The sequence below is a fragment of the Tamandua tetradactyla genome, chromosome 21 (assembly GCF_023851605.1).
Source record: "Tamandua tetradactyla isolate mTamTet1 chromosome 21, mTamTet1.pri, whole genome shotgun sequence".
NCBI lineage: Eukaryota > Metazoa > Chordata > Mammalia > Pilosa > Myrmecophagidae > Tamandua > Tamandua tetradactyla.
The window spans coordinates 22,384,442-22,412,294 of record NC_135347.1 but is presented as its reverse complement, the minus strand read 5'-3'; the positions used below and the strand labels follow the sequence as shown (position 1 = coordinate 22,412,294).

General features: G+C 34.1%; 1 protein-coding gene across 1 annotated transcript in view; it reads right to left on the bottom strand.

Annotated features, from left to right (window-relative positions):
- The window catches only part of FBXL17 (F-box and leucine rich repeat protein 17), a 574,971-nt gene that overhangs the window by 185,621 nt on the left and 361,497 nt on the right, over positions 1–27,853 (bottom strand). The window lies entirely within an intron of this gene.

Below are 27,853 nucleotides of genomic sequence, written 5' to 3'. Positions count from 1 at the left end.
TTTTGATGAATACCACAGTTCTTTTCTCTCAACAAACCTCTTTCAAAGTGGTTCAGGAAAAGGTATTAAATTCCCTGCTTTAAACTCAAGTGATCCAATACCTAAATGACTTCAATTAAATGCATTTATGACTAGTGCATCTTTTAACACCAAAGAACTGGAAAAGAGCTATTCCTATAAAAGCACTGTTAGATTTAACAATGAAAACTAGCAACCATGCTAAATAATGAAATATACATATTACACATATAAAATAACATAAAATATAATGGACGGTCATTATACGTGGATAGCAATTACAAATGATGGGGTTGATAATATGGAAATACAATTTTTGTATGAAATGCTATTCAACAAAAACAAAAACAAGAGTTAAAAATATATAACTTCTACAGATTAAAGATGAAAGAAAAATCTACACACAGAACATTAAAACCATTTACTTTAAAATATTTTACTCAAAATCTAAAATGAATTATTTCATGGGTAGGCCCCAATTTTATAATATAGATTTGGGTACATAAGATATAAAATCTTCTCTGATTTAAATAGAAGATTTTTGAATGTTGCACTCTTCTCTAAGCCCTAGCAGAACTTGTAGTACAGAACTGAATGAACTTCAATAATGATTAACAACACCATCGATGTTGTGGCTCAGGTACTTATAATATCAGAAAAGCCTATGCAGTCACATTGACACATAGACTTATGCACCCTTGAATGCATTCACTGTTTCAATCTGTATAAATAACAGTTAAGTAAAAGGGTAAAGGCAAAAAGAGTCATTAACCTTTCCTAGGAAGTAGGGATCAAGTAATTTGATACTTGTGTGTATAATCCATCAAAAAATTATTCAGTATCCATCTCTGCTTTCATATATTTTATTTGCTGTCTGGATTATCTGTAGGTATCTTTATAAAATGTCAGGAAATTTTATGCAGTTTTACTCCACCCAATTCATTATTGAAGGTTAAATTAGTTATTGAGAAGACAGATTTTTCTTCAACAATACTTTTATAGAATTTTGCTTTAATGGAATGACAAACATTTTATGTTTCCTCAAAATAACTTAATAAATGCTCTTTTTTGGCTATTTAAAAAGATAATTTATGATAAAAATTGGTAAACTCTTCCATGTCTTCAACCAAACTATCATAACAGTAACACAATGAAATTATGACTGATACAGCTTATTGGGAAGGGTGAAAGGAAATTTAAAAAGTTAATTTCATATATCATTTTTCTTTAATTCAAGAGCTGAATAAGCTCATAAAAAAGAAAGGAGGCACTACAGACAACAACCATATTTTATATACAATGTAAAAAACTAATTTTCATATGCTAAGAATGTAAATAAAAGCCCTAGATAATTGCAAAATCTTAAATAAATACAGAAAAAGAAAAGTCTGACTGTTTTCTATCATATCAGACAAAGATGCCTCTCCCACTGCTCTCCTCCAGGAAAATTAGCAGGTTCAGTATTTCATGTGACCACCACAACATAAAATAAATTGATGAAAAAATAATGTTCATAACATTAATTTTTATTTTGTTCTCATGCACTATTCAAAGAGTTCAAATGCCTGATTTTATGTTCGATTATGAAAAAACTCGACACAAATGTAATATTCTATTCATGCCCACTTTACTCAAGTCTGTATTAGATGTGGTACAGGCACATAAGAATACTGAGGACATAAAGGGATAACTACAAACAGCAAACAACACAAATTAATTTCACTGTACAAGCTAAATCAAATACTAATTCATAGGCAACAGTAACTGGTATTCAAATAAAATAAGAAAATCACTGAATAAAGACTGTCTTAAAACTGATGAAAGGCCGTAAGCATCAGGTTTGCTCCCTAAATGGCGGAAAAATGTTCAGAAAGCATGGGTGAATTGGCATTGCAAAATTATTTAGCTTACTCAAAAGGCTAAATACAATATATGAGGTAACAAATAAGAAGCAGTATCCTTCAGACAAAAGCAGAAAGAGAGCTATAAGAGAAAAGCTTTTTCCACCTGAGATTTTTGCAAGTTCAATTACATAAGGTTTTCCAAATACTTTTTAATCACCTTATAAGAAACAGCAATAGTCTGTAGGACTATTCTTCGAATAATAATTCATGGAGAAAAATAAATTACTTAGAAGATTTGTAGCTGAATTTAATTTTAAATAATTCATTGGTGTGATATTTGAGGAGAGAAATCTCAAATTCCTGTAAATCTAGACTGAAACTTTTCAGTCTAGAAATATTAAAAACACAAAACTGAATTGGTCAAATAAATAGCTAAAATAACTATTGCTTTGAAAGTTGAAAATAGATGTGGCTTGTGTTATACTGCTGACTGCAAATTGGTGGAAATGGAACACCACATCATATCCCTGGCTGGTGCTTGAACCATATAATTCCTTTAGGGCTAGTTCCCCAGGCAGCATGTGGCGATAGCAGAACATGATGAGAGCCCATGGGAGGTGACTGTCCTTTCCTTCCAGAAACTTCTAGAGTGCATAATGCCCTAACATAACAGAAGTGTGTGGACCACACTTACTCTAAATCATTCTACTCTTTTTATAGAGTTTGGCTCTAGTCATGGCCTTCGGTATATTAACATCTGAGCACTGTATAGTATGTACACAGAAAACAAACAAATGCATAAATCTTAGTAATTATTTAAACTTTTTGACTACAGGTATCAGCTTACGTTTTTGAACGGACGTTTTTTAAATTGCAGGCAATGAAAGCAAGAAATGCCTGCAAAGTGATCTTTGAGTGAGAAAGAGAGTGCCAGAACAAAGGCCTCATTTGAATCTATGCTTTTCTATTCTCTCTCCTATTCAGAGATATTGCATAGGAGAATATTCATTAATCCCTGTGACAAATTACAGTGTGATCCCTAGGGACAAGCCATGAGTTATTAAATTTAAAATCTGGAATTCAAATGTTTCCCATTCCTTCCCTCTCCCTCCTCACTATAATGAAGAATAAACCTCAGAATATTATATGACATTCTTTATTGGTCAGTACATTTAAAGATTTCCCATTTATGCATCACAATGTAAGCAATTACAAAACTAAGGAAGAAAAGTACATCTTTAGAAAAAGTCACATTCTATAAGATTATTCAGGAAAGTCATAATATGGGAAAATGGCATAGTGGAAAAGTGTGGAAGAATAATTAAAAATTGTTTAAGAAGACCAGGGACATTAAGCACAGTTAAGCCTACTAAGTAATTTGTCCTACTTCTGAAAAATAAGGGGAAATTAAGAATTAGAAGACAAAAATTCTAGTCTCACTTCCAGGGAACCATAGAAAAACCAACTGCCTTCTTTGGAGCTTTATATCATTCTCTTTAAAATGAGGGTCTATATGAAAATTTTCTCCAAACCAAATTTCCAGGTTTATTTAAATATACTCTAATTTATTCTGAATTGCCAGCACTGAGATGATTTCTTGCTTTTATGTTTTGACAGGTTTCTAAAGAGAATTTTAAAAAAAGGTCACCACTGTAAATATCTGAGTAACAACCACTGAGTACATACATGAAAACTCTTTTAGAATATTGAAAAGGGCCAAAAATACCTGCTCCAAATTTATCTAAAGGATCCAGAATTATTTTTAATAATGATGTATTTTTATGCTCACTTGTTTCTGATAATATTTTATAATGAAATATCTGATGAAATTTGAAAAGCAACAGAAAGGTTACTTTTGTGAACTATATAGGACTTCTTTTTTTAAGAAGTGAAGGCATTACTTACTTTCAGTGAAGGAAAAAATCTGTCTCCTTAGCAATAGATTCCTAATCACCTGATTTATGTGAAGGGTAAAGGTTAATGAATTAAGCTGTGTAAGCTTCAAAACTATCAAAGGAATTCAAAAGAGCCTTGAATTATGGAAAACAACGGCCCTTTCTACATACATAACACATTTTTATGTTTTTTTTTCTCCTACTCAAAAGCTGGAACATGGCATTAGTGACAATTGAAAAGAACTAATGAGGAAATATGACTACATTGCCTGCAAGAGGAGTGTCCTAGGAGACCTTGTTACTGTTTGTGATGTGCTTCAACCCCAGAGGAAGCTAATTGGAGCTGCCAGACACTGGTTTGCAAATCTCACTTTAAAGGACAGGCTCAATCACCTCAGAGGTGTGAAAAGAAATGTCCCCATTAGAGATGCATTAGTATGTGGATTGGCGAATTTCTAAACAAACTTTAGGATGTTCTTTCCTAAGTCATTTTTATATTTGAATAATAGATAGATCTTTAAGTGGAAGAAAAAAGGCAACGAGACAAAAAGAACACCACAGATTTAAAATGAAAAGTATGAAAAGTGTCATAATATAATTGGCAAACAAGTGCAATGGGGAGTTAGATATCTTTAAGGTTGAATAAACATGTAGATCAAACCTCAAAACTACTGAAAAACAAACACATCATAAAAGAGATCTGTTTTGGGTTTTTAGAATTGGAGCTCCATTTTCATCATTTCTTGAAACTAAACAAGCCACCCTATGTTATATGAATTATAAGTAGATAAAGGCATAAGAAACAACCAAAAAAAATAACAAAAACAAAACCTAAAAAACATCGATGAGAAAGGGATAAACAGGTTTACAAGAGCTAAAGAGTTCAACGATGGAACAAACCTGGTCCATTTCTGTGCTACAAAAGTTCATCCTGACTAACTCATATATGAGTCATTTAAATAATAACAGAGGTTACCAAAACACAATTTGGCATTTTACAGAAAGAATAATGACATTGATTGATTTTTCTAATGCCTCAAATCAAGTTTTACTGTAGAATAATCTAATCCCAGCACAGCAAATGAATGGACATAATTTAGGCAAACCCTGCTTTCAGAAATATACTATATAAAATATTTGTAGTTCTAAGAAAAGATCAATTTATAGGTAAACATATAAACAATGACTCAACTCAAGAATCTATTAACAGCACATCCCCCCTTATTACATTTGAATACAATTTAATTTATAAACATTCAATCCATAGGTCCTTTTTCTAGTAACATAACACTTTAAGCTTACAGAAACACATGCAATAGTTGTTCTTATCTTTAAACAACTGTACATAAATGACAATTGAAAAATTATTTGAGGAAAGTGACATGGTATCAAAGTGACAGGTTGAGCACCCTTTGTATTTCACAGTTCACATTCTGGTAAATGTTCTTTTACTTATCCCATTAAAAACACAATACCAGGTGAATGGGCAGGCTATGGTGGCTCAGCAGGCAGAGTGTTCACCTGCTGGAAACCTGGGTTCAATTCCTGGTGCCTGTACATGCAAAACAAAAAACAAAAAACAAAACACAATACTGGGTGCATGGGTAGTTCAGCGGTAGAATGCACGTTCCATGAAGGAGACCCAGGTTCAATTACTAGACCATGCACACACAAAAAACAAACACCATACCAAATATGTACTTAAACCTATTATTCATGTAAACTTCTAAAGATAGACTCATAGATGAGATGAGAATGCAAGATTTTTGTTTGTTTAAAGGCTGATGATATAAAAATGCACAAGTGTTTGTACAAAGCACAATCTAAATATACCACAAGGGCAAAGACCAGGAGTGACATGGAAAATGTCACCAGGACCACAGTTAACAACAATTATCTTGGGATACTCATTAAGTTTTCCCTTATCAAATGTTATTCTCTGGAAAGCCAATATCTGATTAGTGAATCTGAGATTAATTTAGGCATTTGTGGAAATTTAATGTTCATTTTTCATGCAGAGATAATGAAAAATTATAAAATGAGAACAGCAGTTTTGGGTTTTATTTTATTTTAAATGAGACATAACATGAGAAGTCGCGTATAAATGTAAATGTTATTGAAACAAATTCTATGGGTATGAACTTTTGCCAATCAATAGAGGTGCTACAACTTTGAGGGAATGTAAGAGGGAGATGAGTGTATTCATTTGCTGATTCCCTCTAAACAGTCCACTCTCTAAGCTTCTCTAACATTGGGTAGGTTTTCTAACTGGAGTCTAAACAGGATTTAGCACTGAAAAAAGCACTAATCACTGAACAACAACAAAACAATATTTTCTAATATATTTAGGACTAACCATCACGAACCCACTCTTATGGAATATTCTGTTTCTTCATTTATATATAGCAAAACATATTCTAACTTGATTTGAATGCTTCTTAGAACTTTTTACATGTTTTTTAGGTGGATTAAGCCCCTAAATTAAAAAAAATACATATTCTCTTTAGGCTACTAAAAATAAGACAGTTAAATATTTCTAAGGAGCAAAAAAGTCAAAATAATAACCTTGACTCTTAAGCTTTAATATTTCAGACATATTTATCTCAAAATCTTGCTTTAATTTAACCAGTGTTCCATCTTTCACCATAGCTACATTACCATTATATAAAAAGTTGAGCTAACCTTTCTAAGCATTTCTCATAATATTCAAGAGGGAGAAAAAAGGTTCTAAGCTTTTATTTACTCATTTCAACAGTTTTGCTGAGTGCAAACATGTGTTAGAAACACTAAAGGACATGAGAAAGTCATATTATTATAAAATGATGAACATAATATATATGACATTAATGGCTCAACTACTTTTAATTTTGTCATTATTATTGATAGTAATGTTTATACCAATGAGCAGAAAAATCATGTCACCGACTATCTACTAAAAACCAACTGAAATTAGTCCTGCATCAGGACTGGAGGCAATGCTAGAAAGATGATACTACTCTATATGTAACAAATATTTACTGCATGGACGCGAAAGCCCTTAAAAAACCCAGAAATAGAAAAACTTGTACAACTATGTTCCATCTAGGGAATTGTAGCCATTCCTTTCCTGAAAATAAGTCAAGCAAAATTCTGACAAGACCAAAAACCCCCCTTCACTAATACTAATGAAAGGCTTTAATTTCAAAGCTAGAAATTTTTCAAAAAAATCAGGCTTATAAATAGCCAAATGAATATTGTGAAATTTAGTGGAATATTAAATAGACAATTAATAATAATCTCCCTGCCTACTCCTATCCCCTTTACCCTAACTGCTATAAATATTGATAAGAAAATCTCAATTCAATAACATCATATATTTCAAGCTCACATTTAATTTAAAATGACTATTTTAGCAGAATATCAAAGCACCCAGAAGATGAGATTTCAGGTATCATTCAGCAAAGAGTTAAGCACTTCCTTACCAGAAGACAGCCACAACTCTGCTATGTAGTGACTAATTGCCTCTTTAACCCCTGTACTCTGGGAGCTGGCCTGTGCTTCAATACCAGTTTTGTGATGTAGCCAAAGACTGATGTTCAACACAGACCTCCCATGACCTGCCTAGCCAAGGAGTTAACTCAGACAAGATGCTGACAAAAGGTTTCCTTCTCACTTGGGAAGGCACAGAATCTCTTTTTAGATAAGCCAAATTCTCAGAAGACTATAAAACATAGTAGCTAAGGACAATTTACAGAAGTCAAATCAATTGTTTTTCTTTAGCTAATAATGATTCTAAACATACCATGAACCATTCAAAATTTTGTTTAAGCAGGTGATTTGTGTTATGAAAAAAAGAAGATTTGTTTATTCTGAAATGCAATGAAAAGAGTACCTAATTTGATATCTTTGAAAGCTTATAATTAGATAGCTGTAATAAGATACAAAAGAAAGCAGGTCTACATTTTCCATTCCAAATGTTTCCCATATGCTTTGAGCATTCATACTCAGGAAACCTGTACTTTATCATTTTTTTTTAAGTTTAGCAACTTTTTGTACTGATTAAAAACTAATAAAGATTTTCTTCTTCTTCTTTATTTTTTTTTTTTTGCATGGGCAGGCACCAGGAATTGAATCTGGGTCTCTGGCATGGCAGCCAAGAACCCTGCCTGCTGAACCACCATGGCCCACCTTAATAAAGAGTTTTTACGTGTGATTTTAAGTTAATATTACATAATATTAATTAATCCATTAATAGTCAAGGTTTCTTGTTAGTTTTTAAAAAAGAAGGGATAACGAAGGAGTTCAAGATTAGAGAGCAGGAAAAATATAAGCAGTGAGAATGAAGTAATTCAGATATTCATACGGGGAGAAAAAAGGAGAAATGTCACACTGATGAAGGCAGAGGATACTGCATACATTTGACTTTATTGTTGCTTATTTAGCTTAAACTTATACATTTTGAGGTTTAAGAATCATCGCTGCTGAATGCTTAAAACTTGCTTCCAAAGCTCTGGGACTGCCACTGCTTTCCTCCTCTTTACTCTCATACCATTACATATTAATGCTCATGTTAGGTAAAACAATCTTTTCTCTAACATAAACAGGAAAGAGACACAGCAGGTCACCTTTATTTGTTTTGGTACATTATGTTCACATAAAGATATAATATTTTGCTTTTAAAAATTTACATTTTTAAAAATTTACATTTTCTTCCTAAATAACATTCAATTAAATGTAATAGAATGGGATTTAGAAATTCTAGCGAAAGGCTATCAAACCTTACTCAGCTTCTCTGGCTATCAGGCCAATTCAGTGAGTCCTGACATCTAAAAATGCCCATTTGCTTGTAAAATATATTTCAATAGGATTCTTTCTAAATTTTAATTTATCTATCAATGCAAAGTCTTGATTATAAACAATTTAATTTATAACCAAAGGAGTATGCAGTATATATGTGTGTATGCATGTATGTGTGTATGCACATTTCTAAATAATTCTTAACAAATATGTTTTTCCCTTACCAAAACTGTCATCAAATCAATAAATAATAATTGTTGTAAATGAACTAAGAAAAGGAATTTAGTAGCCTAGGCCCTGAAATTTCATCAACACTAAAATCCAGATTTACTTTGCTCGGACTAGTTATCATTCTATCCCTATGAAGGAAATACACGTCTCTTTTGTTTGTAGAAAGAGTGGTGGAAAGCTAATGAAACCAATATGTAAGACTGACAGAAACCATGGGAGGAAACATTACCCATTTTCTCCTTGCAGAAAGTTGCAAAAGCAAGAGAGTAAGTAAGCACAGAGAGAAAAAAGCACATTTCACTATTTGTTTCAGACAGTGGGTACCTCTGCAGGCAACATCATGTCTGACAGCCAGCAGGAACAAGCAACACTCCCAACCCCAGTGCTCAGCTTTGTTATTCTAAAAGATAAATCAAAATGAACAGTACATCTCTGGCATTTTTCTAAATGCTCTACTGTTGACTATTACAGTTACCGTTCCGTTTGCATAAGCAACAAACCATGTAGCAAAGTGGTTAACAGTTTTAAAATTTCTGCTTTATGGAGAAAACATTTACTTCTCTCAAATACTCAACTAATAAAGGAATACATTATGGTATTTTGAGGAAAAAAAGCAAGACTGGAAGTTAGAAAGAATCAGTTTATTCTCAAAAGCGGTTAGTGGAGTAAAGAGGGAAGAGCAATGTCAGGCATTTAAAGGGATGCAGGTAAATGTGTTTGGAGTCAATTGATCAGTTTTGTATCTCTATGGATCCTGAGGGTACAGATGAATTACTCCCTGGTGATGAATAGATTTTTATAGAAAAATAAAGCTAAAACATAAATTCTTATTTGTGCTTGTTTTATTGAAAGGGTAGCAATATAAGCAAATCAGTGAAAATAATAAATACTCGGGAAGCATTAATTGAATTAGTGGCCTAATGAGCTTATGGAGAGAATACTGCAAAGAGGAAATGGAAAAAAAAAGAATACTTTCATATATTTCATAGCTATTAAGAGGGCCCAAATTTATTTTATGTTTACTTATATTCTGCCTCATCCCACTTGAAATGCATATGAAACTATAAAATAATTATTTGAGAGAGACAAGGAAGGTGAAAAATATGGGTAGAAAAATAATAAAGACAGGATACACTTGCCATGATGAAATTCAAACAATTCAGTCCTGAAAACCTGGTCTGAGTGGGACAGGATTTTGGAATACACTTAACAAGGACCAAAGTAAAGAGGGAAGCATAATTATATACAAGATTCACAGTATCAGTGAATTTAAAAATAGCTGATGTTCAAAAAAGCCAAAAAAAAAAAAAAAGTGCTTAGGGCACTCTGAAAAGGGTGAAGTTTCAAGAAAGTATAAAAATATTGTGTCATTTAGAAAATTTCTTCCCGTTCCTCAATATCATGGTGAATTCAACCTACAAAAAAAAATCCACTCTAGAATGTTTTTAAAAATGGAAAAGTATACAAACATAGTAACATAACACAATAATAAAACAGCAACAATATCGATCTATATCAGAATTAATGTCATGTACAAAATCAACAAGTTATTGATAATGGAAATGTGTCTCAGATGCTCAAAAATTGCCAAAGGTGCACATATTTGTGCATAGGAGAAACAGAATTGGGCTTGGGAAAGTAACTAAACCTCTCTAAGTCTCCTGTAAAATGGAAGTTACAATATCTACCTCTAACGATTTTATGAAAATTACATTTCATAACGTTTGTGAAGATGCTCTTGGCCACTGAACAAACATCTACTAACACCAGCATGGCCCCTAACCATATGAATGCAAAGGTGTATACAACAAGGCTATTCCCAAAAGGAAGTCACAGTCTTGCCAATTTTATTACCCTCCATATAAATAAGGCAAGATTATTTAGATTAATATTTCCTAAAATGTATTTCTCAGAAAACTAGTGCTTCAGGGCATTAATATTTGATACGTGGAAGAAAGAATTGTATGACCCAATAAGTTTATATTAAATCAAGCCAAATTTTTTTCTTAGTAAGAAAATGAATGCAAAGCATACAGCACAGTACGTGGCACCTAGTAATCAACTGAATGTTAATTATTATTATTTAGGCCCTAGCATAAAACCTGGCACATAAAGAGTACAGGTAGTAGCTGAATAATGGCCCCCAAAACTATCAGGTCCTAATCCCTGGAAACTGTATATGTTATCAAATTTGGTAAAAATGTATTTGCAGAAGCAATTAAATTAAGGATCTTGAGATGGGGAAAGTGTCCTGGATTATTTGGGTGAGCCTTAAATGCAATCACAAGGATCCTTCTAAGAGAGAGAAAGAGGGAGATTTGATACTGACAGAAGTGGAAAATACAATGTGTCTAGGAAGGCAGAGCCTACAGTGATACAGCCACAAGCCAAAGAATGCCAGGAGCCACCAGAAACTGGAAGGAGCAGGGAACAGATTTTCCCCTGTAGGCGCCAAAGGGAGGTAGACACACTGTCCAGTGAAACCAGTTTTGGACTTCTTGTCTCCAGAACTGTAACAAAATAAATTTCAGTTGTTTTAAAATCACCAAGATAGTGATAATTTGTTAGAACAGCGACAGGAAACCTATAGTGGCTTAATAAATATGTAGATTAATTAATCACTGGATTATACATGTAACACTAAGAAATTTGATTTATAAAGGTAACAAGCTAATTGTAATTAAGTTGACATAACAGAATACAACAAAATTTTAAGTTGTAAAAGAGTCAAAAAGAGAAACCTATACTTCAAGAACAGTCCCTTATCTTTGGACTGAATTAAAATTCCAAAAAGATACGTATCTAAACTTTTTTTTTAGAATAAAGGCTCATTTCTCCCCAATATTTTATTATGGAAAATTTCAAGCACATAAAATAGGTGAAAGAATTGTGCAGAGAAAACCCATCACCCACCACTTGATTTCATAATGAACATTTGAAAGATATCCCATTATTTGATAGACTGTAGGATCTATTCTTCTCTTGATGGACACCAGAATTGTTTGCAATTTGGGGACAATTTTGAATAAAACTGCTATGAACATTCTTGTACAGGTCTTTTTGTGAAAATTCAATTTGGGGGTTAAAACCTTGTAGTGGAATTGTTGAGCCACCACCGTATATGATCAATTTTATAAGAAACTACCAAATCTCCTTCCAAAGTTGCTATACCATTTCATGCTATACTGACTTTTAGGAGAGCTGTAGTTGCTCCATATCCTCATCAATATTGTTGGTATTTACAATTGTAACCATTCTGGCACGTATGTACTGAAGACCATTTTAACATTAAATAATTCACAACAACCCATCATAATAATAACTCCACTTTTAAAAAGTTTTTGGACTAGGGAAATACACAATGACAAAAGATGAGTGGAAACTGGGTAATATTATTAAATTAATTCACATATTTCTGGAATTTTAAGAAATTGTACATGACATAAAGTATACATATAAGGTATAATTTATTCATTTTACAGATAATGCTTGGTACAGACCCTTTACGATTGCTTTTTGGCCCCAGGGCTACATTGTTCATGGCTATTCTTTCTTTTATAACTTTTATTCCAAGTTTCCCAACTATTCAAAAGTAATTAGAAGGCTTCAGGAAAGAGATCTCCAGTCATTTCGTATACCACTCAACATTACATTATATACAACTCTTCACATTATTCCTCATGAATCTAATTAGAAGTTGGAAACCAATATAAAATCATCTGTAAGCATCAAGGTTTTCATTGAGATTCCTACACTAAATGAATATCTAACCATTATTTTAATTTTGTGGAAGATATTTCATAATGTTGACATTTACAAAATGTGCCACTTTGAAACTGTTCTGTACCCCAGCAAAACCATGTTCTTTAATCCTCATTCAATATCGCTGGGTGGGATCTTTCTGAACGTTTCTATGAAGCTGTGACCCACCAGATTGTGGATGGTAACTTTTGTGTAGATGGTTTCCTTGGATATATGTGTGCACCCATTCAAGGTGGGGTTGCTTACTGGAGTCTTTTAAGAAGGAATCATCTTGGAAAAAGCTATACAACCAACAGAAGACCCAGAACCAATAGACTCCACACAGCCAGAGGCCTTTGGAAATGAAAGAAGACGTCCCCAGGGGAACCGCTGAAGAAGCTGGAAGAGAAAGCTAACAGATGTCGCCATGTGTCTTCCCAGTTGACAGAGGTGTCCAGAAGCCAAAGACCCTAGTAGACAGAGTGCATCACAGGCTGTAAGTACTGTTTCATAAAAGTTTTGTTTCAATGATACATATGCATATGTCTGTGTGTACCGAGTCAGATATACCATTACTACTGTGAATGTTAGTAAAAAAATTTTTTGAAAGCCATTTTTTTAGACCAGCTCTTGCAAAGCTTTATTACATATTGTACTGGCTTGAATCGGTTGTGTACCCCCAGAAAAACCATGTCCTTTAATCCTCATTCAATACTGCTAGGTGAGAATTTTCTGATTGTTTCCATGGAAATGTGACCCACCCAATTGTGGGTGGTAACTTTTGATTAGATGGTTTACATGGAGATGTATCTACACCCATTCAAGGTAGGGTTGCTTACTGGAGCCTTTTAAGAGGGAACCATTTTGGAAAGAGCAGATAGAGTCCATACAGCCAGAGTCCTTTGGAGAAGAAGGAAAATGCCCCCAGGGTAGCTTCATGAAACAAGCCAGGAGGGAAAGGTGGCAGACTTTGCTACGTGCTTTTCCAGATGACAGGTGTCCTGGACCCATTTGGCCTTCTTAAGTCAAGGTATTTTTCGCCAGATGTCTTAATTTGGATACTTTTATAGCCTTGCCTTAATTTAGACATTTTTCACAACTGCAAACTTGCAACTTAATAAATTCTTTTTAAAAGTCATCCCAGTTCTGGGTAATTACAATTGGCATCTTACTAACTATAACACACATCAAATGGCTTGAATAACTTGTTAAGAATACAGATAGACATCCAAAACTGGGACTCTGTATTTTATCAAGGTATCCATAGGTGATTCTAGTACATAGGTGATTCTGTTCTATGAACCATCCTATGAGAAACATTGTTTTTGGCACTATAATCTCATATTGCTATTCAATAATTAAAGCTAAGTAACCAATGGACTCCATTTTTAGTGTGCTCAGAGTCCCATTGACACTTTTCAGTATTTGGCTACTAGGTTCCCACCAGCAGCTTTATACTTACCACATCCAGTTATTTTTGCCCTCAAGTCTGTTTATGTCAGTCATATTTGTAATCCTAATTATGCAATTTAATTAAATGTTGTACTAAGTTATGAAATGCAAAAGTGAAAAAAATAGTTATCTTTATAAAAACTACATTGAATGTTTTGGATATATTTGATAAAGGCAACTCGCTAAAATAATGCTTCTGAATTAGGTATATTTGAGATGATTGTAAAAGTTTGAAGAAAAGGTTGTAAAATTTAGGTATCTGCACTTATAAATTGCTTCATAAGTGGCTTAGTGCTTAATGTACTGAAAACTGGAAATCATTGATGATGTAATGGGAGTAAGGTTTATGTAAGAGGGACAGCACAAAACTCCTATAAGGAGGTTTATACGCAAATTTAAGGTTTTGGTCCTATAGATGAAGATTGGTAAACAAGTAGACATTTACATAGTTTTATATGATGTGAATTCTTTAAATATTTTATTTTATAATCCTTCTCTTTAAACTTTTTAAACAAACAAATATTGATCTCCAGAGCAGAAGAGAGGTTTCTACTATATTAAAAGTATGGTGTTGTTCTTTAATAAAATGTTTGGACCCATTTTTAAGTTAATGGAGCCCAACAATTATTTCAGTTTAAAAATCCTGTTCAAATATATCAACTATTTCAATTAATTTATAATAAAAGATTAAAGCAGCATAAACTGAGAAAATGATTTGAGGTTCTAAAGTTTTAATAATGAAGATCAGGTGTTCATAACCATAACCTCAATAGATATAATCTAGAAGATAAAGAGCTTTAGAAATTGCAAAAAGCTATGGTTTGCATCTGACAAAAGAAAAAAATATGCAATAAAATGTACTGGACTTCATAAATACTATATCTATGACAAGTGGTCTATTTATATCCTGCCTACCTAAAAAAAGAGTTGACAATAGCGTAAAATGAAAATAAATGCTCATTTTAGACCCATGAACTAAAATGACATTCTTTGAACTTTGCTTTAAAAGGAAAAGTAATGCTTAACATAAACTCTCGTCCCAAAGTAAAGGTATATAAACTATTCAAAGTCATTATTAGAAAGTACCACAATTTAATATTTTTTCCTGTTAAAAATGGTCCATCTTCACATTGCACAGCTGAATCTCAGCACTAGCATAATTCTAAATGCTACTCAAATATTTGGGGGGGGGGGGAGTAATAGTGTAATCACAGTGAACTACCCCAAATCCTGGTCTATAGTTCTAATAAGTTAGAATAGAAATAATTTGATCTCAATAAAATATATTTTTGTTATAGATCTGACAATTATAGCCACATCTTAAGGCTGCTGGAAACGTAACAAAGCAACAAACAAGCATAAAGTAAATATATATTTTGTACCTAAAGCTCCATGCCAGAAATTCCTCCCCATCATAAATTTTAAAATGACATTGGTTGTTTGGTAAAAATGCTGAAGTGCTTTTGATCTTAGGAAACAAAACATAATACTTTATATGTTCTCTAAAACAAACTTTCAAAATTATGAGAACTAAATATTTGGGCATGAAAATAAAATCTTAGATTACTAATAGGTTTTTAGAAATCAGACACTGCTTCTTCAAAGCAATGGAGTGTCATGACTACCATTGGGAGGCATCTCAAACACTGTAATAGATATGAGTCTCTAATGATTTAGAGCCTCTCTCTTCAGCCCAGAAGCGGCTTCTTTACGAAAAAGATACCCTGGGCTTTCCATCAACTTTCAGACCTTGCTGTGGGAAGGATGTGGAGAAATAGATACTTACAAACTTAGCAGGGACATAAACTAGCAAAAACATTCAGGAATGCAGCCTGGTATTATTCATTCTTTCATTTATATACATATGGATCACTGTAGGGACAGACTGAATCCTAGTGATACTGCGTGTACAAAATTAAGAAAATCTTCAATGCATATGACCCAGAAATTTTATCATGGCGAACACAAACAGGATAGATTAAATAAATTATGTTAAGCAGATGCAGGCAGGAAATAGGATGATAAATCTTTTCACTGACAGAAAGATTTCAAGAAATACTGCTGTGGTAAAAAAAGAACGTTATAAAGCAGCATGAGTAATATGATCCCTTTAACACAATTATTTCCTGAGCTGTTAAAATTTTGTATTTCTTACATATTCTTAAATTGGTTTGGATCCACTATTTTTGTTTCTTTCTAAACAACAAGCTAATTGCCAAATGATTTGTGGGAATAAGAAGTTCTGATGCTTTATGGACATAAGGTTTTTTAACATAAAAGTTGACTAACAGACATTAGAAATGTAAGAATACAAAGGTGGAGTGCAGACTAGGTAATGTAAGAGTGATTCAGCCTTCATATTTTGGTTAATAAAGCAACTGCAAAAAATCAAAACAATGGAATGGTAAATGGGAAGCACTATGAGAGGGATTTTAATCAGAGATCTTGATTTGAATCTGACTTCATTCTCTTGATGTGTGACCACAGACTAGATCATTTAACTCCTGTGCTCTACTGCCTTAATAATAAAGTGGAGATAATGGCCTCATAGAGTTGTTGGGAGGATTAAATAATATAATGTATATATATAATGCTTCATAGTCACAAGTGCTCAATTATTATTTCAATTGGTAGCTACTATTATTAAATCCTTTTAAATAAGAAAATAAGTATTTACAAGACATTTTCACCTGTGTACCCTTCTTAGATTCCCTTTTGCAACACTGCTACTTCCCTCCCACCTCCACCCCATACTTAGCCCCTGATAGCCAGTAATCTGATCTCCATTTCTATAATTTTGCCATTCCAAGAATGCTATATAAATGGAATCATACAATAGAGAATCTGGGGGACTGGAGGAATCTCCATAATTTTCGGAAGAATCATCAAGGTTTTCGTGTGTCATTGTTCCTTTCATTGTTAAGTAGCATTCCTTGGCATCGATGTACCACATTTTGTTTAACAATTCACCTATAAAAGTACAAATGGGTTGCTTCCAGGTTTTGGTATTATGAATAAAGCTGTTATAAACCTTTGTGTGCAGGCTTTTCCTCTTCTCTCTGGGACAAATTTCCTACAGTGCAACTGCTAGCTCTAGTTTTCTGAGAAACAACCAAACTGTTTTCTAGATTAACTGCACTATTTATATTCTAAGTAGAAATGCATGAGTGATCCAGCTTCTCCATATCCTTGACTATATTTGGTTTCATCACTATTTTTTTTTTTTTGGCATGGGCAGGCTCCAGGAATCGAACCCAGGTCTCTGGCATGGCAGGTGAGAATTCTGCCACTGAGTCACCATTGCACTGCCCTGTCACTTTTTAAATCTTTATTTTAAATGTATAGTGAAATCTCATTTAATTTACATTTCTCGAATGGCTAATGATGTTGAAGATCTTTTCATGTGCTTATTTATAATGTGAATAGCTTCTTTGGTGAAATGCCTCTTCATTTCTTTTACCACTTTCTAATTGGATTATTTTTACTGTTGAATTTTGAGAGGACTTTATATATTCTAGGTATTAGTCCTTTGTCAGATATTTTCTCCCACTTTGTAGTTTTTCTTTTCATTCTCTTTATAGGATCTTTCACAGAGTAAAATTTTTAAATTTTGAAGTAGTCCAATTTATCAATTTCCCTTTTTTGGATCATACTTCTAGATCTTAACTTGATCTATAAAATATTTGCCTAGCCCTCAGTCCTGAAGATTTCCTCCTGTGTTGCTTTTTTTTTTTTTTTCCTAAAAATTTTACAATTGAATATTTCACATTTAAGTCTGTGATCCATTTTTGCCAATTTTTATATAGGGTGTGAGACTAAGGTTGAGGCACTTTTTTTTTTCCCTATATATAAATTCAATTGCTCCAGTACCATTAGTTGAAAGGCTATCATTCCTCCATTGAATTCCACCTTTGTCAAAAATCAGAGGAGCACAGAAGACTTTAACTACCAAATTATCTTTTACATTAAATATAATTATTGCTATGTTAGGACTTATGTCTGCCATTTTATTTTTTGTTTTGTTTGTTCTCTGTTTTCCATTTCTCAATCTTCTTTTGCCTATCTGTCTGTAGATTACTTGAACATTTTTTTACGATTGCATTTTAGTTTATCTATAGTAGTTTTGAGTGTATCTGTTAGTACAACATTTTTAGTGGTTGCTTTAGATATAACATTATAATTTATTGCTTTCTTCTGGTATAGTCATTTTATTAGTTCAACTCAAGTATAGAAACCTATCTCCCTTTATATTTTTTAGCCCTCTCCCACTTATAATTGTCCTAAATATTTCCTCTACACACATTTAGAACTAAATCAGACAGCATTATAATTTTTACTTCAAATATAATTCAGAAAACTCAAAGGAGAAAAAAATCCTATTGTATTTACCCATATTCTTGCTTACAGTATTCTTCCTCATGCTCCCATTTTCCTTCCTTTATCATCTCCTTTCTGTTTAAAGAAATGAACTTCCTTTACCCTTGCTTTTAGGGAGATCTAGTAGTGACAAACTTCCTCAGTTTTCCTTCATCTGAGAATGACTTGATTCTCCTTCCTGGTGGGTATTGTCATTGGTTACACTGTTCTGGGTTGATAGCTCTTTTATCATCAAGCCTCCTCTGATACCACCCAAACAGGGAGAGAAGGAGCACCTTATTTACTGCTGGGTGAGGTGAAAGTCCAGGTTCCTCGCAGGGCCTTCACTGACACTGTGGAGGGAAGGGATTGTTACTGGGCAGCTGAGGTGAAAGTGTGGGCTCCCTACTTGAGCTTCTCTGAACCAACATGGGCAAGGATGTTGAGGAACCTCATGACAGTCTTGTAACAGTGGAAGTCTAGACTCCCCACCCAGGATTTACTGGCATCGGTGGGTGGGAGGGCACAGTTTTTTTTTCTGTATTACTTGCCTGGAATAAAAAGAGTGTAGTTATTACCTAAAGATGGCCCTTTGATCAGAAAAAGCAGACTTTTGTTGGGCTTTTTTTTTCTGCATCCATTGATGTTTTCAAGTTTTTAGCCTCTTAAGTTCCAAGTCTGGAAGGTAATAGGCAAAAAAGAAAACCCAGGGAACTCACTACTATGTCATTACTTGGATACCTAGCTGGTGTACCTTCTCTTCATTTTTCAGAGTCTTCCTATGCTTCTTTTATGTATCATATCCAGGAAATTTAGCTATACTTAGCAGAAGGAATAAGGAAAAGTATGCCAACTCATTCTTTCTGGAAGTGGAAATCTGTATACAGTTTTAAAGACATTTAAAACTTTCAAATGTCAAGCATGTAATATATCATTTAAACTCTAAGATCTTTCTGAGGTTTGTCATCAAGTACAATAAAATAATAGAATGATATAAATTCTTTAATTCAACATTGCTCTTCTTGTTTTCTAAATAATGAAATAATTTCATTATTAATAGTCAACATATTATTGAATTATTATAAATCTTCCCTAATATGATTTTTAAAATTTAACCTGACGGTGACTGATTTTTTAAAAAAAACTACCAGATTTGCATTCTTAATGGAAAAAGGAACAAAACTGTGCTGGTTTGAAAGGATATATGCCCCCTAAGAAAAGCCATGTTTTGATATAAATCCCATTTCTTAAAGGTAGAATAATCCTTATCCAATACTGTATATATGAAACTGTAATGAGATCATCTCCCTGGTTGATGTGATTTAGTCAAGAGTGGTTGTTAAGCTGAATTAGATGATGACATGTCTCCACCCATTTAAGTGAGTCTTGATTAGTTTCTGAAGTCCTATAAAAGAGGAAACATTTTGGAGAGAGAGATTCAGAGAGATTCAGAGAGAGCAGAGAATGCTACAGCACCACAAAGTGGAGAGTCCATCAGAGATGAAGAAGCAAAACGCCTCCCAGGGAGCTTCATGAAACCAGAAGCCAGGAGAGTAAGCTAGCAGATGATGCCATATTCGCCATGTGCCCTTCCAGCCAAGACAGAGAAGCCCTGACTGTGTTCACCATGCGCCTTCTCACTTGAGAGAGAAACCCTGAACTCCATTGGCCTTCTTGAACCAAGGTATCTTTCCCTGGATGCCTTTGATTGGACATTTCTAATTGGGACATTTTATCGACCTTAGAACTGTAAACTTGCAACTCATTAAATTACCCCTTTTAAAAGCCATTCCATTTTGGTATATTGTGTTCTGGCAGCTAGCAGACTAGAACAAAAACCAAAAGTTTTAGTCACAGAAGTAAAATACAGATAAATGGAAAACATTGTCTATTATGACCTTTCCCATTCGAATGCTATGCTACTGTGTAAGTCCGTTCACCGGGGGGAACAAATCAAATACTGTAACTTTGGTCAATCTGGAACCTCTTATTTTTATAAAATGGGTAATCTAAAATTTGCTAATCAATAAGCAGAGAAAAAAAGCAGCAAAAATCTCTGGTATAGCTCTACAAATATAACGATGAATTCATATTTTAACAATAAAGGATGGCTAGGAGAAAAATAAAATAAAACAAAATGATGGCTAGAAACTTATGCCAAACCAGTGTGAAAGCTGAAGTCTTTGGTGCTTTTTCTAAACTCTTAGCCTGAAGTAGCGTTTTTCTAGGATCCTATCATCCCAATTCATCCCTCCTTTTCCCTATCTCTCTCCACCCCCAAGAAATAAAAGGGAAGCATAATTTTGTCCAGCACCACTTGCGAAGAAAAGGGACTGGATTTAGGGGGTGGGAAAAGCTACTTGCTACACTGCCTTGGGAGGAAGCACATAATAGATGAATGTATCTTTCTGGATTTAACAAATATAAACAAGGAACAATATAAATTGGTAGTTGTATTTTAAGCAGTAGGTGTGCACCTTACTTCATGAATTAAATCCTTTAGGTGAGTAAGAAAAATAATTGAAGTCAGAATTCAAAAAAAATTTACTTAAAGGAAAAATGGAAAAAGAAAAGCTTCAAAGCCTGAGTATGCTACCCTACTAACAATATCTTAAGTACACTCAAATTTTTGGCAAGGAGAAAATTTGACCAAAGGGCAGTATAAGTAAAACATATGAACTGTAATTATTAACAGAACATTTTGAAATATAAAGACACTTGTGAAAACTAGTGAAGGGAGGAAACAACGGCAAAGACACAAAACCGTGAGCTGGGGCTTTTGGAGTAAGGCTCAAGAGATGAAGGACAATGGACCCAGGTCTGAGGTGGGTATCTGGCTGGCCATCTAGGTTCTGAGGGGGAACATATAACTGGCAGGATTCGAGGAGAAGACAATGCTGCAACCCCCAAATCAAGTTTCTAGTTCTCATTCCTCAGTGGATGTGCTTTCCAGACTTTAACAAGGTCTCTTTAGGAGGATTTGCTTTCCGGCTTACAGTAACAATACAGGAAACCTAAGAGAATAGCGTCTACGATGGGGAAAACCCAATGTGACCAGAAACTTGCATGTGTTATTTTTTTAAGGATCCATATGACCATTTTCAGTTTTAATGTCACTCAAACAGTAATCACCAGTATAGTACTGCTTCAGCACTTCTCTGACAGCAGAGAAGTGGCCTACATCTTCAAAGCTTTTACTTGTATCCACACCAGCTTGTTCCAGCAGAATTTTCTCTCCATCAGGATGCTGGGTTTTCAGCAGCTACCTTCTTTGAGGCAGTGATGGTGACAGATTTTTAAATTACATAAAACTTTCAGGAAAAAAACTCTTAAAAATAAAGGTAGCTCATGTGTAAAAGGAGAGATATATGGATTGCAATGGAAAATGAATTTAAAGATATTGAGAAATGGACATCCAGTCTCAAAATTCTCTTTCATATTCTTTTTTTGGGGGGAAAAATGAATCTTTTAAGCTTTACTCTTTTTGTTCTTTTTTGTCTTTTAAACTAACTTTCATTCCACCAGGAATACTTTTTATTCTAAGTTTCTCATTTATAATCAAAGCTATTCTTTGACTAATATTTTTCTATATTTTTATTCTTCAATATCATATACATAGATACTAAAAAATTCTAAACTCTTCACACTATGTACTGTAATTTACAAGATTTTTAGACTCTGTTCTCTAGCCTCTTTCACAAAAAGCAAATAAGAGTACTGTGAGATTTTTTTGGTATCCTAATCCTATTTTCAGTCTGCATTCTGGTTCACTTTTACTAATAAAACTGTATGTTTGCCATAGAAATGAGGACTTACAATAATAAAGTAAAACAATATAATATATAAAATAAATTTCATGACAGTGAAAGTATAGAGTGTCTATAGGGAACCACTTTACATTCACACCACTGGCTTTTATGTAATAAATGAAAACTGACCAGAGGTAGCTTTCTAAAGTTATTTAGATTTACTATAAGAAATGTCAACATGACATTACCTAATACAACATTATCTAACATTTAATTAAAATATTCCATACCATACACACATATATTCCTTTGGTGTCAGGATAGAGACCATAGTAGCTTAACTTCCAGGTGGGTATCTGATGGTCCCTTAATTGCCTGAAGGATATTGCTACTCACTCTCTCCCTGGCAACTGCCCATTAGGGAGAGGCTATGGCCTCTGGTCAGAGACCAGCCTTTGGAGTACAGCAGAGAGTAGAGGAATAGCTTCTACCTGCAGTAGAAGCAAGTCCTTTGACCTGTGAGAGCTCATATTTCTTACTCTAGGTAGTGGGGAATAATTGATTTTCTTATTTGTGTTTGCCCCCTTGCTGTGACTGGTCATATGCAAATTAGCAATCCAACTATGATACTAGATATTATTAGTAGTGATTATATTATAGTGATGCAGAGAAGATATGGTGGCTCTTACTGGGATGTGGACAGCCTTCATGGGTTGGTGTTGAAACAGTACTGTGGCCAGAAATAGAACTTAGTGCAGAAATTCATATACTCAGTTCACTATGACCTCCTAGAAAACCAGGTAAGGAGTACTGTCTGCCATCATTTATGCCGTGAAAATAGAAACCTAATCTATGACCTTCCAAAATGTTACCAATTTAAATACATCTTGGAAGAAATGCAATATTACAAATTATTTACATATTTGGTGATCTTTTCTTAATTAAACAATTTTAAGACTTTTCCTGCAGAGGCATTTAACTCCTAAAGGAAACTACAAAATGACCACCAAGGTATTCTCACTTGGAAAGTGAACTATGAAGAGGTAGTTGCAATACACAGAATATTGCAGAGCTTTAAAGACATACCTCAGTAATTTGATCTCTCTCCTAAATGTCCAATAAAGAAACAGAGATTTAACAAAATAGACAGGTAAACTATTCACCACCCAAAAGCATTTTGCAAAAGCCTTCAAAACCATTAGTCAACTCAAGGAGGTCAAAAATGCAAACGAAAAACTTAGACCAAGTGTTTATAGAATTTAAGATAAAAATATGTCTCAAAATAAAGACTCTAGTTTACAAAAGATAAAAGGACTAAACTTTTTGTAGTAAATTAATAACACTTTACATTAGAAATTAACTTGAAAAGACATGCTTTAAAATAGCGTGAATAAAATTTCAATGCCAATAGTATCTTTGTGTTGTGAAATTAAGAGATTTAATAGTGACATCTTAAATATGATAGAAAAGATAAACATTATCATTTATTTTCCCATAGCTCTGAAATGTAGTTTTTAAGCCTCTCTAAAACACATTTTTCACATCTCTCCCATTGAAGAGTCCTAACAACTTATAAATGCTGAACTTAATCTCCCCAAGCTCTATAAATTCCCTTTTTGGAGGCTTTCCAATGCACAGATTTCATCTACATACAATTCAGCTAAAAATTAGATGCAAGATCTTGAAAAACTCTACATTCTTTAATGTTGTGTAGTTAAACATGAAAAAACTTGCATACGAATGTTTAAAAATATATAAACCTTCTTATGTATGATGAACAACAAGAGGTCGTTGAGTACTTTTTTCTTAAGTTCATCCTGAGGGATTTTGTTAAAATAGTTTGCTCTTTCAGCAATCCTGCTACCACAGATTTCACTGGAAAAACAGTTTACACTGTCAAACTAATTTTACTACAACTTAAAATAAATATTAATTGGTACCCTTTTAAAAAAAACTATCAAAATTAATTACACATCTTTTAACTCGATTTATCCTTGAAACCACCAGTCAAATGGTTTTATATTTATTTGTTAAATGAGGAAACTGAGGTTTAAGTCCCAGGATCTGAGGACATTAAACTATTTAACAATGAGTTTGTAATGGAATGAGATTAAGTTATTTGGTCCCTGGCTCTCAAAACTCTCTGCTAGATAATGAAAGAATTAAGAGAACTAACATTAGTGAGCACTCAGTATCTGGTAATTTGCTAAGAATTAATTAATTCTGAGAAATACACCACAGATGCATTTTACCATTGTCCTTTTACAAAATGCAGAAACAGAAGATCAATCTGATAGTGGTATGACAGGTCATATATAGGAAGTGGAAGGATTAAACTGAAGCCAGCATGCTTATAAAGTTCATACTGTTTCCCTAAGAGAAAAAAATTCAAAGCTAGAAATAATTTGAAAGGGTTAGAAGCTAACTCCCACCCTACTACTTATCTACAAAGATTTTTTTTTATGTGAGAAAGGGTAAAGAGGAGTGAGAGGAATGAAGCTAGGTAAATATGGGCCAGGTCTGTAAGTTCTTCTGATATTCCTATACTTTTTCCAAATACTAACCTCCTAGCCCAGTTCCTTGAGGTGCTTCTGTGGAAACTGCCCCTGGAGGCTGAAGCCAGCTAGGAAAAGAACAAATTTTAGGAAGAGGAATACTCAGTATATTTGATGATCACTTAATTGAATGTGCCTGTGGGTAGACTAACAATAGGCAAAAACATCATTTCCCACAGAGCAGAGATTTGGCACACAAAAAAAGAGGGGCTTTATTCAAATGAGCTGCAAAAACACTGCATTCTGGAATCCTCACATCCTTGGCAACCCAATGCTTACAAGCACACATAAAAGTTCTAAGCAGTACATTGTAGAACAAAGGTCTGCTTCCCTTGGCTTGGTCAAATGTTCTCCAAGTGTAAGACCTATTAATGTTTCATGGAACATCTTCAGAAGTTTCAGACTTGACTCTGACAATAATCTATCAGTATGCACTACATTGTTTATACAATAATCTTACCATATAATGGAATGGCTAGTGTAGTATTCTGAAGGTATAGCTAAGGAATCATCCCAGGGTAAATGAAATTAAATGACATAATCTCTGAATATTAGAGCTGGCAAGGGCCTTGAGGCTCTCATCATTCCATTCCATTTACATATGAAGATACAACAGCCTAGAGGGATCAAGAACCTGCCTTCATGGTTTCCTAGACCTTACATCCAAAGCATGAGCACTGAAGAAATAAATAAATGGAAACTGCTCAAAATTAAATACTTTTGTGCATCAAAGAACTTTGTCAAGAAAGTAAAAAGACAGCCTATACAATGGGAGACAACATTTAGAAACAATATATCAGATAAAGGTCTAGTATCCAGAATACATAAAGAGATTGTTCAACTCAGCAACAAAAAAGACAGACAACCCCATTACAAAATGGGCAAAAGACATGAACAGACACTTCTCAGAAGAGAAAATACAGATGGCCAAAAGGCACATGAAAAGATGCTCAACTTCCCTGGCTATTAGGGAAATGCAAATCAAAGCCACAATGAGATATCATCTTATACCCACCAGAATGGCCATTATCAATAAAACAGAAAATGACAAGTGCTGGAGAGGATATGGAGAAAGAGGCACACTTATCCACTGTTGATGGGAATGTCAAATGGTACAACTGCTATGGAGGCTCCTCAGGAAGCTAAGTATAGAACTGCTGTATGACCTGGAATTACCATTGCTAGGTATCTACTCAGAGGACATGAGGGCAAGGACACAAACAGACATTTGCACACCAATGTTTATAGCAGCATTATTTACAATTGCCAAGAGATGGAAACAGCCCAAATGTCCATCAACAGATGAGTGGCTAAACAAGTTGTGGTATATACATATGATGGAATATTATGCAGCTGTAAGGCAGAATAAAGTTATGAAGTATGTAACAACATGGATGGACCTTAAGGACATTATGCTGAGTGAGATTAGCCAGAAACAAAAGGACAGATACTGTATGATCTCACTGATACAAACTAACATTAATGAATGAACTTGGAGAATTTCAGTTCCAAGAACAGAGACCATCAAGAAATAGGGTAGATATTGGGTAATTGGAGCTGAAGGGATACAGATCATGCAACAGGACTGATTGTAAAAATTCAGAAATGGATAGCACAATACTACCTAACTGTAATACAATAATGTTAGAACACTGACTGAAAGCTGAATGTGAAAGTGACAGAGGGAGGAGATGTGGGGGTAAAAATGAAACCAGAAGGAAAGATAGATGATAAAGACTGAGATGGTATAATCTAGGAATGCATAGAGTGCATAATGATAGTGACTAAATGTACAAATTTAAAAAATGTTTTTGCATGGGGAAGAACAAAGGAATGTCAGTACTGCAGGGTGTTGAAAATAGATGGTAATTCATATTTTAAAACTTTAACTTATGTGTGAGACTAAAGCAAAAAAATTTGGTACAAAATTTACATTTTGACTAGTGTATTTCCTAAAATAACTTATGTGAACAGCTTAATTGAACACCATAAGTACAGGGAACATTGAGGAGGGCATGAGATTTTGTAGGCTTGTCCAGAGTGATGCTTGGATAAATCCCAGAGTGATTTGAACAGTGAATAAAAAAGTATTTGTAAAGTCCCCTTGGGGGAATGGTGAGAAAGGGGGAAAAATTCGACTTCCCCAAGTGGAGAATTCCTGATATTCTCACAAGCAGTGGGGACAACCAAAGCAATAGGCTGAGTCCTCAATCTTGGGGTTTGTTTATATGAAACTTAACCCTGCAAAGGATAGGCTAAACCTACCTAAAATTAGGCCTACGAGTGACCCCTAGAGGACCCCTTTTGTTGCTCAGATATGGAATCTCTCTCTCTCTCAGCCAACAAAACAAGCAAACTCACTGCCCTCCCCATCTCTACATGGGACATGACTCCCAGGGTTGTGGACCTTCTTGGCAATGTGGGACAGAAATCCTGGAATGAGTTGGGACTCAGCATCAAGGGACTGAGAAAACTTTCTTGACCAAAAGGGTTGGAAGAGCGAAATGAGACAAAATAAAGTGTCAATGGCTGAGAGATTCTAAATAGAGTCAAGAAGTTATCCTGGAGGTTATTCTTACACATTATATAGATACCGCCTTTTTAGTTAAGGTGTAACAGAGAGGCTGGAGCGAACTGCCTGAAAATGTGGAGTTGTTCTCCTGTAGCCACGTTTCTTGAAGATGATTGTATAATGATAAAGCTTTTGTAGTGTGACTGTGTGATTGCAAAAACCTTATGTCTGATGCTCCTTTTATCTACCTTATCGACAGATGAGTAAAACATATGGATTAAAAATAAATAAATAAATAATAGGGGGAACAAACCTTAAAATAAATATAGCAGATTGAAATTCTGGTGATCGGGGAGTGGGAGGGGGATATGGTATGTACAAATTATTTTCTTTTTCCTATTTCTGGATTGATGCAAATGTTCTGAGAGGTGATCATGGTGATGAATATACAACTGATGATAATGTGAGTTATTGATTATTTGTCAAGAATGGAATGATTATATGGTAAGAATGTTCGTGTTTGTATGTTGTTATGTTCAAAAAACCTGCCTCCAGATCATAGGACTTTGAAAGTGACTATGCAGGTCATTACTGTCGCCCTTGTCAGACTTAGCTATGGCGCATCAGCAGGATGACACGTCAGAGGCACCCAGTGCAGCATGTTCAGCATTCTCTGCCCCAGCTGGAAAGCTAGTAGAAATAGCTAAAGGTGCCACAGAATGCT